Raw genomic sequence first — 15327 nt, 5'->3', positions numbered from 1 at the left:
TTTTTAATACTTGTACTGGTTACAAGTATAAGAAAAACATGTAGAAAGACTGGCCTGATCTCTTCCAGCCATGTTTTGTGACGTCTTGTATAGCCTTTATCTTTTGTTATTGAACCGTTATCCAGAGATAATTAATGTGAAATCTCATGTTTTTTTACTTATAATCAAGCAAGTTATTGTAGTACATGGTCAAACTGTGATAATTTCTGTAAAAATCTTTTCAGATTCTGAGAGGAAATTTTCTTAAAATTGCCTTTATTTACATAAATTGACCCAGCAGCTTCACGCAAGATGTTATTTGAAACAAATGAACGTGGACAACAGCAGAAAAGGCTCAGGTGAGCTAAATTGCACCATGAATAGCAAGAGCGCCACCCTTTTGGGCATAACATACCCATCTGCGAGGTGAATGGGCAAGAGTGGTACAATGAGCAGTAGAACAAGATACAGAAAAAAAATCACTCAGTTTGAGGACCATAAGAATCACTCAGGATATTTTAAGATTATTTTGTATGGTGTGCTGTTTCACTATTTATTCACAATTTCTTAAATTTATCATTAATATATTGTATGATTGTATGATAGCATGAAACAATTTAAAGATATCAAAAAATAAATTACAGATATCACAAAACAGAATACTGGATATCTCTAAATATCATTTATTTTACATATCCTTAATTTGATTTAATGATATTCTAAATTCTTTTCTTAATATCTAAAAAAACATTTTATAATTCATAATAACAGTAAGTAATTTAAAGATACTAAAAATGTACATGATTTTATGATATCTTGAATTTGATTTATGGATATATCTTTCATGCATATTAGTATTATTATACAATTTTTACTTTTTTCAATGACATCATAAAATGGATTTTATGATATCCAATTAAAAAATAGTCTATATTTACCAACATTCCATTTAATAATATCAAATTTAAAATATCTAAGTTCATTTATAGTTTTGCACTGTGACATGTAAATGCAATAATATTGTGAAGTCCTATAGTATACACAATACAGTGCTTTTATAATCGCCAACTAACCTTACAATGAAATATGTAGAAGGAACCATTATTTTCACAAGGCAGTCTGAAAGACAGCTATATCCCCAGCCACTGTTATGGATAGTGAAAGGGTTGATGGTATTGGGTGGAGCCATTAAACATTCGCGTTGTGACCTTGACCTTAAGCTGACTGGTTCTGCACATTGTCTTGATAAGGGGAATATCACAGCCAAGTCATATTAAAATCCTTCAAGGGGTTTAGGAGATACAGAGCTGACATAAAACGGAAGGCTCAAACATTTGACCCCGAGTTGTGACTTTGACCTTCAGCCGAAATGGCTGACACGTGAGTTCTGCACATCCTCTTGATGAGGTGATCATTTGACTCAAGTTTCTTGAAATTCCTCAAGGGGTTTAGGATACAGAGCGGACACAAAATGGAAGGCTCAAATTTTATCCGGAGTTGTAACCCTGAACTTGAGCCGATATGGCTGACTCATGAGTTCTGCACATCGTATTGATGAGGTGATCATTTGACCGAAGATTCATGAAAATCCTTCAAGAGGTACCAGTTTAGGAGATATCGAGCGGACACAAAATTGAAGGCTCAAACCTTTGACCTTGAGTTGTGGCCTTGACCTTGAGCCGATATTGGTTGACTCATGGGTTCTGCACATCGTCTGAGGTGATCATTTGACCCAAGTTTCATGATTATCCTTCAAGGTGTTTAGGAGATACAGAGCGGACACGAAATGGAAGGCTCAAACCTTTGACCTCGAGTTGTGGCCTTGACCTTGAGCCAACATGGGTGACTCATGGGTTCTACACATTGTCTTGATGAGGTGATCATTTGACTCAAGTTTCATGATTATCCTTCAAGCGGTTTAGGAGATATTGAGCAGACAAGAAATAGAAGGCTCAAACCTTTGACCTTGAGTTGTGACCTTGACCTTGAGCCGACATGGCTGACTCATGGGTTCTGCACATCATCTTGATGAGGTGATCATTAAACCCAAGTTTCATGAAAATCCTTCAGGCGGTTTAGGAGATACAGAGCGGACATGAAATGTTACGGACAGATGGACGGAGGGAAGGATGGAAGGATGGATGGAAACCATTTCTATAATCCCCAACCACTCGTGGCGGGAGCTTAACAAAAATTATTAAAACATTACAAATATGAACAAACTCATCATTTTAATCAGATCAGTTAGAATAGTACAGTATTTGTGTAATCACATGTGGAAATGGATGCACAATTACAGTACAAGTATGCAACACAGTCAAGATCCAGTTGCATGCACATTCACTAAGCAAACCTTTCACATTCTTTTCTATTATTCTACTTACATTTTGCTTCATCATTTTTGTTATAATGACATCTCGATATATAAAAACTTTGAAGCTTTAGTAATGGAGAAAACCTTAAGACAATATTTCACAGGCTTTTTCTGCATGCTAGCTGCCTGGCGAAGTATACTTCCTTTCTGCAAGCTAGCTGCCTAATGAAGTATACTTCCTTCCTGCAAGCTAGCTGCCTAGTGAAGTATACTTCCTTTCTGCATGCTAGCTGCCTGGCGAAGTATACTTCCTTTCTGCAAGCTAGCTGCCTAGTGAAGTATACTTCCTTTCTGCAAGCTAGCTGCCTAGTGAAGCATACTTCCTTTCTGCAAGCTAGCTGCCTGGCAAAGTATACTTCCTTTCTGCATGCTAGCTGCCTGGCGAAGTATACTTCCTTTCTGCAAGCTGGCTGCCTGGCGAAGTATTTTTCCTTTCTGCAAGCTGGCTGCCTAGTGAAGTATACTTCCTTTCTGCAAGCTAGCTGCCTGGCGAAGTATTTTTCCTTTCTGCAAGCTAGCTGCCTGGCGAAGTATTTTTCCTTTCTGCAAGCTAGCTGCCTAGTGAAGTATACTTCCTTTCTGCAAGCTAGCTGCCTGGCGAAGTATTTTTCCTTTCTGCATGCTAGCTGCCTGGCGAAGTATACTTCCTTTCTGCATGCTAGCTGCCTGGCGAAGTATTTTTCCTTTCTGCAAGCTGGCTGCCTGGCGAAGTATACTTCCTTTCTGCAAGCTAGCTGCCTAGTGAAGTATACTTCCTTTCTGCAAGCTAGCTGCCTGGCGAAGTATACTTCCTTTCTGCATGCTAGCTGCCTGGCGAAGTATTTTTCCTTCTGCAAGCTAGCTGCCTAGTGAAGTCACTGTTTCTTTTCGGGTCAGGTATTGGGCCAAAGTTCGGCCCCAATTCAACTGAAAAGTAGTTTGTTTTTTCCCCCCAATTTGACCTCTAAAATTCCCATATGAAAGTTGGTAAAAATGCCTAAAAATTTCAACAACATTACATGAAAATTGGGGTCCAAAATCCATTACGTCGATGTTGATATTGCGGTATTATAGTAAATTGTAATTACTGCCCCTAAAAGCAGGTCATTGAAAGGCATGATAATGTAAGCATCTGTTGATCGTAAACAATTGCTGTCTACAAAAAGTATTATACTCAGAAAATTGGTAAAAATGACATAAAAAGTATGTAAAAAATTCATGTTTTGTTTGTCAGACATACCTTAAAACTTTAGATTTGTCTACCACTCAAATTACCACACCTACAATGGCTACGTCTAGTCAATAAATTCAATAAGTGAAACCGAAAGTAAAATACATATAGCAAAAGCTAACATTAATAGCATCAGTGGATGGAATCTGTATGTCAGATTCAGACAATGATCTATGTGATATTGAAACAGACAACAGTTATGTCTATGTATTGCAAGCTCAATCAGAGATTGTAAAATATTTTTGTTTTTGTTTTCGATGAATAATTATTGACAACTGTACTATCTTTTACCACAACAAGAGGACCATGATGGTCCTGAATCGCTCACCTCTTCCCACATGACCCAGTTTTGAGTATGTCTTTTTTTTCTCTATTATTTGACATAGTGACCTAGTTTTTGAGCTCATGTGACCCAGTTTTGAACTTGACCTAGATATTATCAAGATAAAAATTCTGACCAATTTTCATGAAGATCCATTGAAAAATATGGTCTCTAGAGAGGTCACAAGGTTTTTCTATTATTTGACCTATTGACCTAGTTTTCGAAGTACGTGACCCTGTTTTGAACTTTACCTAGATATCATCAAGGTGAACATTCTCACTAATTTTCATGAAGATCTCATGAAAAAATTGGCCTCTACAGAGGTCACAAGGTTTTTCTATTTTTATACCTACTGGCCTAGTTTTTGACCGCACGTGACCCAGTTTCGAAACTGACCTAGATATCATCAAGGTGAACATTCAGATCAATTTTCATGAAGATCCATTGAAAAATATGGCCTCTAGAGAGGTCAAAAGATTTTAATAATTTTAGACCTACTGACCTAGTTTTTGACCGCAGTTGACCCAGTTTCAAACTTGACCTAGATATCATCAAGATGAACATTCAGACCAACTTTCATACAGATCCCATGAAAAGTATGGCCTCTAGAGAGGTCACAAGGTTTTTTTATTATTTGACCTACTGACCTAGTTTTTTGAGGCACGTGACCCAGTTTCAAACTTGACCTAGATACCATCAAGGTGAACATTCTGACCAATTTTTATGGAGATCCATTCACAAGTATGGCCTCTAGAGAGGTCACAAAGTTTTTCTATTTTTAGACCTACTGACCTAGTTTTTGACCGCACATGACCCTGTTTCGAACTTGACCTAGATATCATCAAGATGAACATTCAGACCAATTTTCATACAGATCCCATGAAAAATATGGCCTTTAGAGAGGTCACAAGGTTTTTCTATTATCTGACCTACTGACCTACTTTTTGAAGGCACGTGACCCACTTTCAAACTTGACTTAGATATCATCAAGATGAACATTCAGACCAATTTTCATACAGATCCCATGAAAAATATGGCCTCTAGAGAGGTCACAAAGTTTTTCTATTATTTGACCTACTGACCTAGTTTTTGAAGGCACGTGACCCACTTTCAAACTTGACCTAGATATCATCAAGGTGAACATTCTGACCAATTTTCATGAAGATCTCATGAAATATATGGCCTCTAGAGAGGACACAAGGTTTTTCTATTTTTAAATCTACTGACCTAGTTTTTGAACACATGTGACCCAGTTTCGAACTTGACCTAGATATCATCAAGATGAACATTCAGACCAACTTTCATACAGATCCCATGAAAAATATGGCCTTTAGAGAGGTCACAAGGTTTTTCTATTATTTGACCTACTGACCTAGTTTTTGAAGGCACGTGACCCAGTTTCGAACTTGACCTAGATATCATCAAGGTGAACGTTCTGACCAATTTTCATGAAGATCTTGAGAAATATATGGCCTCTAGAGAGGTCACAAGGTTTTTCTATTTTTAGACCTACTGACCTAGTTTTTGAGGGCACGTGACCCAGTTTCGAACTTGACCTAGATATCAAGGTGAACATTCTGACCAATTTTCATGAAGATCTTGTGAAATATATGGCCTCTAGAGAGGTCACAAGGTTTTTCTATTTTTAGACCTACTGACCTAGTTTTTGATGGCACGTGACCCAGTTTCGAACTTGACCTAGATATCATCAAGATGAACATTCTGACCAACTTTCATAAAGATCCAATGAAAAATGTGACCTCTAGAGTGGTCACAAGCAAAAGTTTACGGACGGACGCACGCACGGACTGACGACGGACACCGCGCGATCACAAAAGCTCACCTTGTCACTTTGTGACAGGTGAGCTAAAAACTTGCTTAAAAAGTATTGTTAGTTCATTAATTCTGAAACAAACAAAAAATCCCAATTTGGGCCCATTCCCAAAATAGTGGAAAAAAACACTGGAAGTGAGACTTCATACCCAAAGAGGAGCATGTGAGTCCGTCACAGAGTTCAAACACTTCAAAAATCACAAAGGCATCTTCTTTGTAATAAGCCATTGTATAAGTTATCACTCTCTCATTATCAATTAAGTACCACACAGTATTATGATGTTTATATTTATAGCAGTATGTGAATAAACAATTACATATTCTGTTTAAAACATAACTGTAATTTTTATCAACAGTTGGCTCGTTGATGCAGGGGATGAGTGAAGGAAATGCAATTATGTTCTAGTGATACTTTTCAAAGTCTGAATCTTGCATCCATCCAATTTTTTTTTTATATAATATATGTTGTATTACATACTTTATTCAAGTTAGTTTTTCTCTGGTGTCTAATCCTTGTTTCCCATAGCGAAATATGGATTATGATTGATGTTAAGACATGTTGGAACATGTTTTATACATCCACGATCATGTTAGCTAATCACCTTTTATGAACATGTTCAATCATCAAACATGATTATGTTATAATCTTTTTTTCTGCCAAAAAAATGTTTCTTACATCTTAAACCAACACTAAAAATATTGCCAGAACGAGATAAAAACTGATGCAGTGTTTAAATACATGTTCAACCTAGTATTTTTTCTTTTAAAAAGTATGCTTTCTTTAAACCCACAGTTTAATTTTGTAATAATGTTCCACACAAAATTAAGCAATGGATGAACAAAATTTTAACAGTCTAGACATGACAAATATTATAAATTAATCTGAACAATTCAGACTTGAAGAAAGTGAAGATTGTCATTTTCACAATGTGTTATTTTCACAATGCATTAGTTTTGGCACAAAAAATCTTTTGTTGTTGTTCATAATCATTTGTAGCTGCAGTGTGTATTTCTTCTCATTGAAATGCTGTAGAATGGAATGATTCAATGTAGTGGGTGCTTTTTAACCTGTATTTTGATATTAATGTCAATAGTTTTCACATCTTGGTATGACAAGTTACATTAGGCCTAAAAAAAATTCTTTTGTTTTCGGTAACATGCTAAACAAGAGGGCCATAATGGCCCTATATCGCTCACCTGTTATCATTGCACTTAAGGACAAGAAGGTCAAAAAAATCATAATCAACATCAATCAAAAGAATTATCAGAAAATGAAGTTAAAATTTTCTTAAAGTTACTTCAAATAAAACTATTTTCAAATCAGGCCAGTAGTTTCATACAAGAAGTTTTTTAACGAAAAAGAAAAAAAAAATTCTTACAAGGTACAGATATGTCAAAATACACCTAAAAATTGGAGGTACCATCCATGTTGTACCACAAAAAAGTGGTCTCCGTTTTTCCCTACGGCCAATAATAAAAAAGTTACTAAATAAGCTATTTATAGTAACATAAAAGGGAAGTAATTAAAAAAAATTATTGTAAGTGAACAAAAGAAGGATCTGCCAAATAAAAACAAGAGCACTGCAATGCAAAGCAATGCCGAGTAATATACACACAAAACAAAGTCATATGACCTTTGACCCCTAAGTGTGACCTTGACCTTGAAGTGAAACATGCGCTCTGCAGGTCATTTCGATGAGATGAACATTTGTGTCAGGTTTCTTTGAAATCCTTCAAGGGGTTCAAGAGTTACAGAGCAGAAAGGAAATTGCTAGCCAACAGACAGACGGACACCGAGGCGATAACATAATACGTCCCTTTGAGCGTATAAAAAGGAATCAAGATCTTATGGTGATACAAGTTGTGTGCAAGTTTGGTTAAAATCAAATCATAAATGAAGCTGCTATTGTGCAGACAAGGTCAAAATAGCTAATTTTGGCCCTTTCAGGGGCCATAACTCTGGAACCCATTATGGGATCTGGCCGGTTCAACAAAGGAACCAAGATCTTATGGTGACACAAGTTTTGTGCAAGTTTGATAAAATTCAAATCATAAATGAAGCTGCTATTGTGCAGACAAGGTCAAAATAGCTAATTCTGGCACTTTCAGGGGCCATCAATCTGGAACCCATAATGGAATCTGGCCAGTTCAAGAAAAGAACCAAGAGGAACCAAGATCTTATGGTGATACAAGTTGTGTGCAAGTTTGGTAAAAATCAAATCATAAATAAAGCTGCTTTTGTGCAGACAAGGTCAAAATAGCTAATTTTGCCCTTTCTGGGGCCATAACTCTGGAACCCATAATGGGATCTGGCCAGTTCAAGAAAGGAACCAAGATCTTATGGTGATACAAGTTGTGTGCAAGTTTGTTTAAAATAAAATCATAAATAAAGCTGCTATTGTGCAGACAAGGTCAAAATAGCTAATTTTGGCCCTTTCAGGAGCCATAACTCTGGAACCTATAATGGGATCTGGCCAGTTCAAGAAAGGAACCAAGATCTTATGGTGATACAAGTTGTGTGCAAGTTTGGTTAAAACAAGAGGGCCATGATGGCCCTATATCGCTCACCTGTTATCATTGCACTTGAGGACAAGAAGGTCCTCAGAAAAAATATCCAAGTCCAAAGGACAGGAACAACAATGGGAAGAAATTAAACCAAAAAGAAAAAAAAAATTCTTACAAGGTACAGATATGTCAAAATACACCTAAAAATTGGAGGTACCATCCATGTTGTACCACAGAAAAGTGGTCTCGGTTTTTCCCAACGGCCAATAATAAAAAAGTTACTAAAAACAAGCTATTTATATTAACGTAAAAGGGAAGTAATTAAAACAAGAGATCACAGAGTGATCTTGGCGCCCACCAATGTGCCATTTTTGAGTGTTCCAAATTTCAAGACTTAATGACTAGCTCAAGGTCAAATTTCATTTCCCTACACAACACTGTGCATGTGGTCCAAATTCGAAAGCTGTAGCTTGAGAAATGTGAAAGTAGGTCACTAGATCAATTTCAAGGACAAAGTTCTTTGTACACAAAACTATGCATGTGCATCAAGTTTCAAGGCTGTAGTTTGAGAAATTTGAAAGTATGTCACTAGGTCAATCTTAAGGTCAAAGTTTATTTCGGTACACAAAACTATGCAAGTGGTCCAAATTTGAAGACTGCGGCTTGAGAAATGTGAAAGTTGGTCACTAGGCCAAAATCAAGGTCAAATTACACTTCAGAACACAAATCTATGCATATGGTCCAAATTTAAAGCCTGTAACTTCAAAAATGTGAAAGCATGTCACTAGGTCAATGTCAAGGTCAAAGTTTGTTTCAGTACACAATCCTATGCATGTGGTCTAAATTTGAAGCCTGTAGCTACAGAAATGTGAAAGTAGGTCACTAGGTCAATTTCAAGGTCAAAGTTCATTTCGGTACACAAAACTATGCAAGTTGTCCAAATTTGAAGGCTGTAGCTCGAGAAATGTGAAAGTAGGTCACTAGGTCAAAATCAAGGTCAAATTTTATTTCGGAACACAGAACTATACATGTGGTCCCAATTTGAAGCCTGTACCTTCAAAAATGTGAAAGTAGGTCACTAGATCAATGTAAAGGTCAAGGTTTGTTTCGGTACACAAAACTATGCATATGGTCCAAATTTGAAGGCTGTAGCTTGAGAAATGTGAAAGTAGGTCACTAGGTCAAAATCAAGGTCAAATTTCATTTCAGAACACGAAACTATGCATGTGGTCCAAATTTGAAGCCTGTACCTTCAAAAATGTGAAAGTAGGTCACTAGGTCAACGTCAAGGTCGAAGTCTTTTTCAGTGCCCAAAACTATGCATGTGGTCCAAATTTGAAGGCTGTAGCTACAGAAATGTAAAAGTACGTCACTAGGTCAAAATCAAGGTCAACTCATATCAAGGTTCATCTTGCCACTCAAAACCATACATGTGGTCCAAATCTGAATGTTGTAGGTTATTGACAAGAAGATTTTAAAAGCTTTTCCCTATACAAGTCTATATGAACCATGTGACCCCCAGGGCGGGGCCATATTTGACCATAGGGGGATAATTTGAACAAACTTGGTAGAGAACCACTAGATGATGCTACATTACAAATGCCAAAGCCCTAGGCTTTGTGGTTTGGACCAGAAGATTTTCAAAGTTTTTCCCTATATAAGTCTATGTAATTCATGTGACCCCCGGGGCGGGGCCTTATTTGACCCTAGGGGAATAATTTGAACAATCTTAGTAGAAGACCACTAGATGGTGTCACATACAAAATATCAAAGCCCTAGGCCCTGTGGTTTTGAACAAGAGGTTTTTCAAAGTTTTTCCCTATATAAGTCTATATAAATCATGTGACCCCCGGGGCGGGGCCATATTAGACCCCAGGGAAATAATTTGAATGATCTTGGTAGAGGACCACTAAATGATGCTTCATACCAAATATCAAAGCTCTAGGCTCTGTGGTTTTGGACAAGAAGATTTTCAAAGTTTTTCCCTATATAAATCTATGTAAATTATAGAAATAAACAAAGGGCCATAACTAATTCAAAAATTGTTGAACCAGTCTGATTTTCAGGGGGACACAACTAGGGTACCAATACATCATTCTGACAAAGTTTGGTCAAAATCCCCCTGGTAGTTTCTGAGGAGATGCGATAACGAGAAATTGTTAACGGAAGGACGGACGGAATGACGGACGGACGGACGGACGAAAGGACGACGGACCACGGACGCAGAGTGATTTGAATAGCCCACCATCTGATGACGGTGGGCTTAAAAATGATTGTAAGTTAACAAAAGAAGGATCTGCCAAATAAATCTGTTGACATAAATGAAATTTCAGATCAGTATCTTCATTAGTTACGGAGATATACCCATTTTAATTTGAAATAAAGGGAGGTAATTTGACATAAAATCAGTCCATAGTTATCTACCCTCATTGGCTTAGTCCAACTAATGACAATAATAAAATTTCAAATAAGCCCATAAGTACTTACTGATATAAATCCATTTTGATTACAATCAGGGGAGGTAATCAGATATAAAACTAGAAAATGCTTTTGTAAAAAAGTGCATGTCTCCCCCAATGCAAAGTCCTATAGGCAAGAAGTCAATAGGGGTCAGGAGCGAAAGTCAAAGAGACACTGATGGTTGGCTGCAACAGGGATCATCTACTTGGCATGTCCAGTCATCCCGCTAAATTTCAACACTCGTGGCCTAGTGGTTCTCAAGTCACTGTTCAGGCTCCTGTGACCCTGACCTTTGATCAAGTGACCTCAAAATAAATAGGGGTCATCTACTCTGCATGTCCAATCATCCTATTAAGTTTCAACATTGTAGATCAAGTGGTTCTCAAGTTATTTCCAAAAAATGATTTTACATGAACAGGCCACTGTGACCTTGAACTTTAAAAGACTGACCCCAAAATCAATAGGGGTCATCTACTCTGCATGTTCAATCATCCTATGAAGTTTCAACATTCTGGGTCAAGTGGTTCTCAAGTTATTGATCGGAACTGGTTATCAATGTTCAGGCCCCTGTGACCTTGACCTTTAACGGAGTGACCCCAAAAACAATAAGGGTCATTTACTCTGCATGAACAATCATCCTATGAAGTTTCAACATTCTGGGTCGAGAGGTTCTCAAGTTATTGATTGGAAATGGTTTTCAATGTTCAGGCCCCTGTGGCCTTGACCTTTAACAGAGTGACCCTAAAATTGTTAGGGTTCAACTACTCTGCATGATCAATCATCCTATGAAGTTTCATCATTCTGGGTCAAGTGGTTCTCAAGTTACTGACCGGAAATGGTTTCAATGTTCGGGCCTCTGTGACCTTGACCTTTAATGGAGTGACCCCAAAATCGATAGGGGTCATCTACTTTGCATGTACAATCATCCTATGAAGTTTCAACACTCTGGGTCAAGTGGTTCTTTAGTTATTGATCAGAAATGGTTTTCAATGTTCAGGCCCCTGTGACCTTGACCTTTGACAGAGTGATCCCATAATCAATAAGGGTCATCTACTCTTTATGACCAATCACCCTATCAAGTTTCAACATTCTGGGTCAGGTGGTTCTCTAGTTATTGATTGGAAATGGTTTTCAATGTTCAGGCCCCTGTGGCCTTGACCTTTAACAGAGTGACCCTAAAATCGTTAGAGTTCATCTACTCTGCATGACCAATCATCCTACGAAGTTTCATCATTCTGGGTCAAGTGGTTCTCAAGTTACTGATCGGAAATGGTTTTCAATGTTCGGGCCCCTGTGACCTTGACCTTTCACAGAGTGACCCCAAAATCGTTAGGGGTCATCTACTCTTTATGAACAATCATCCTATTAAGTTTCAACATTCTGGGTCAAGTGGTTCTCAAGTTACTGACCGGAAATGGTTTTCAATGTTCAGGCCCCTGTGACCTTGACCTTTAATGGAGTGACCCCAAAATCGATAGGGGTCATCTACTTTGCATGTACAATCATCCTATGAAGTTTCAACACTCTGGGTCAAGTGGTTCTCTAGTTATTGATCAGAAATGGTTTTCAATGTTCAGGCCCCTGTGACCTTGACCTTGGACGGAGTGATCCCATAATCAATAAGGGTCATCTACTCTTTATGACCAATCATCCTATCAAGTTTCAACATTCAGGGTCAGGTGGTTCTCTAGTTATTGATTGGAAATGGTTTTCAATGTTCAGGCCCCTGTGACCTTGACCTTTGACGGAGTGACCCCAAAATCAATAGGGATCATCTACTCTTCAAGACCAATCATCCTATTAAGTTTCAACATTCTGGGTCAAGTGGTTCTCTAGTTATTGATCGGAAATGGTTTTCAATGCTCAGGCCCCTGTGACCTTGACCTTTGACGGAGTGACCCCAAAATCAATAGGGGTCATCTACTCTTCATGACCAATCATCCTATGAAGTTTCAACATTCTGGGTCAAGTGGTTCTCTAGTTATTGATCGGAAATGGTTTTCAATGTTCAGGCCCCTGTGACCTTGACCTTTGACGGAGTGACCCCAAAATCAATAGGGGTCATCTACTCTTCATGACCAATCATCCTATGAAGTTTCAACATTCTGGGTCAAGTGGTTCTCTAGTTATTGATCGGAAATGGTTTTCAATGTTCAGGCCCCTGTGACCTTGACCTTTGACGGATTGACCCCAAAATCAATAGGGGTCATCTACTCTTCATGACCAATTTTCCTATGAAGTTTCAACATTCTGGGTCAAGTGGTTCTCTAGTTATTGATCGGAAATGGTTTTCAATGTTCAGGCCCCTGTGACCTTGACCTTTGACGGAGTGACCCCAAAAACAACAGGGGTCGTCTACTCCAGCAGCCCTACAACGTTATGAAGTTTGAAGGTTCTAGGCCAAATGGTTCTCCAGTTATTGCTCGGAAATGAAGTGTGACGTACGGACGGACGGACGGACGGACGGACGGACAGACGGACGGACGGACAGGGCAAAAACAATATGCCCAGGAGACATAATAACTCTGAAACCTAAGAATGGATCTGATTTGTCATGGAATCCAAGATTTATTGTTGTTGAAGATATTTTGGAAGTTTGTATCAAATAAAACCATAAATAAAGTCTCTATATGGCTGCAAAAGCCAAAATAGCCAATTTTGAACATTTAAGGGGCCATAACTCTTGAACCCATGAAGGAATCTGGCCAGTTCAAGAAAGGAACCAAGATCTTGTGGTGATACAAGTTGTGTGCAAGTTTGGTTAAAATCAAATCATAAATGAAGCTGCTATTGTGCAGACAAGGTCAAAATAGCTAATTTTGGCCCTTTCAGGGGCCATAACTCTGGAATCCATTATGAGATCTGGCCGGTTCAAGAAAGGAAATGAGATCTTATGGTGACACAAGTTTTGTGCAAGTTTGATTAAATTCAAATCATAAATGAGGCTGCTATTATGCAGACAAGGTCAAAATAGCTAATTCTGGCACTTTCAGGGGCCATCACTCTGGAACCCATAATGGGATCTGGCCAGTTCAAGAAAGGAACAAAAATCTTATGGTGATACAAGTTTTGTGCAAGTTTGGTTTAAATAAAATCATAAATAAAGCTGCTATTGTGCAGACAAGGTCAAAATAGCTAATTTTGGCCCTTTCAGAGGCCATAACTCTGGAACCTATAATGGGATCTGGCCAGTTCAAGAAAGGAACCAAGATCTTATGGTGATACAAGTTGTGTGCAAGTTTGGTTAAAACAAGAGGGCCATGATGGCCCTATATTGCTCACCTGTTATCATTGCACTTGAGGACAAATTGGTCCTCAGAAAAAATATCCAAGTCCAAAGGACAGGACCAACAATGGGAAGAAATTAAACCAAAAAGAAAAAAAAAAATTCTTACAAGGTACAGATATGTCAAAATACACCTAAAAATTGGAGGTACCATCCATGTTGTACCACAGAAAAGTGGTCTCGGTTTTTCCCTACGGCCAATAATAAAAAAGTTACTAAAAACAAGCTATTTATATTAACGTAAAAGGGAAGTAATTAAAAAAAATGATTGTAAGTTAACAAAAGAAGGATCTGCCAAATAAATCTGTTGACATAAATGAAATTTCAGATCAGTATCTTCATTAGTTACGGAGATATACCCATTTTAATTTGAAATAAAGGGAGGTAATTTGACATCAAATCAGTCCATAGTTATCTACCCTCATTGGCTTAGTCCAACTAATGACAATAATGAAATTTCAAATAAGCCCATAAGTACTTACTGATATAAATCCATTTTGTATCAAATAAAACCATAAATAAAGTCTCTATATGGCTGCAAAAGCCAAAATAGCCAATTTTGAACATTTAAGGGGCCATAACTCTGGAACCCATGAAGGAATCTGGCCAGTTCAACAAAGGAACCAAGATCTTGTGGTGATACAAGTTGTGTGCAAGTTTGGTTAAAATCAAATCATAAATGAAGCTGCTATTGTGCAGACAAGGTCAAAATAGCTAATTTTGGCCCTTTCAGGGGCCATAACTCTGGAATCCATTAAGAGATCTGGCCGGTTCAAGAAAGGAAATGAGATCTTATGGTGACACAAGTTTTGTGCAAGTTTGATTAAATTCAAATCATAAATGAGGCTGCTATTATGTAGACAAGGTCAAAATAGCTAATTTTGGCCCTTTCAGGGGCCATCACTCTGGAACCCATAATGGGATCTGGCCAGTTCAAGAAAGGAACCAAAATCTTATGGTGATACAAGTTTTGTGCAAGTTTGGTTAAAATAAAATCATAAATAAAGCTGCTATTGTGCAGACAAAGTCAAAATAGCTAATTTTGGCCCTTTCAGGGGCCATAACTCTGGAACCCATAATGGGATCTGGCCAGTTCAAGGAAGGAAACCAAGATCTTATGGTGATACAAGTTGTGTGCAAGTTTGGTTAAAATAAAATCAAAAATGAAACCACGGTCGTGCAGACAAGAAATTGTTGACACACTCACGCACACAAATTCTGGCCCTTTAAGGGGCAATAACTCTAGAACCCATGATGGGATCCGGCCAGAAGAGAACTGAGATATCATGCCAGTTCAAGTTTTGTACAAGTTTGATCAAAACTGCTTGCAAAATGTGGTCTCTATCGTATACACAAGA

General features: G+C 37.9%; 1 protein-coding gene across 25 annotated transcripts in view; it reads right to left on the bottom strand.

Annotated features, from left to right (window-relative positions):
* The window catches only part of LOC123563976 (sorbin and SH3 domain-containing protein 1-like), a 426437-nt gene that overhangs the window by 256120 nt on the left and 154990 nt on the right, over positions 1–15327 (bottom strand). The window lies entirely within an intron of this gene.

The sequence above is a fragment of the Mercenaria mercenaria genome, chromosome 2 (genome assembly GCF_021730395.1).
Source record: "Mercenaria mercenaria strain notata chromosome 2, MADL_Memer_1, whole genome shotgun sequence".
NCBI classification, from domain to species: domain Eukaryota; kingdom Metazoa; phylum Mollusca; class Bivalvia; order Venerida; family Veneridae; genus Mercenaria; species Mercenaria mercenaria.
This window is presented reverse-complemented; position numbering and strand designations above follow the sequence as displayed.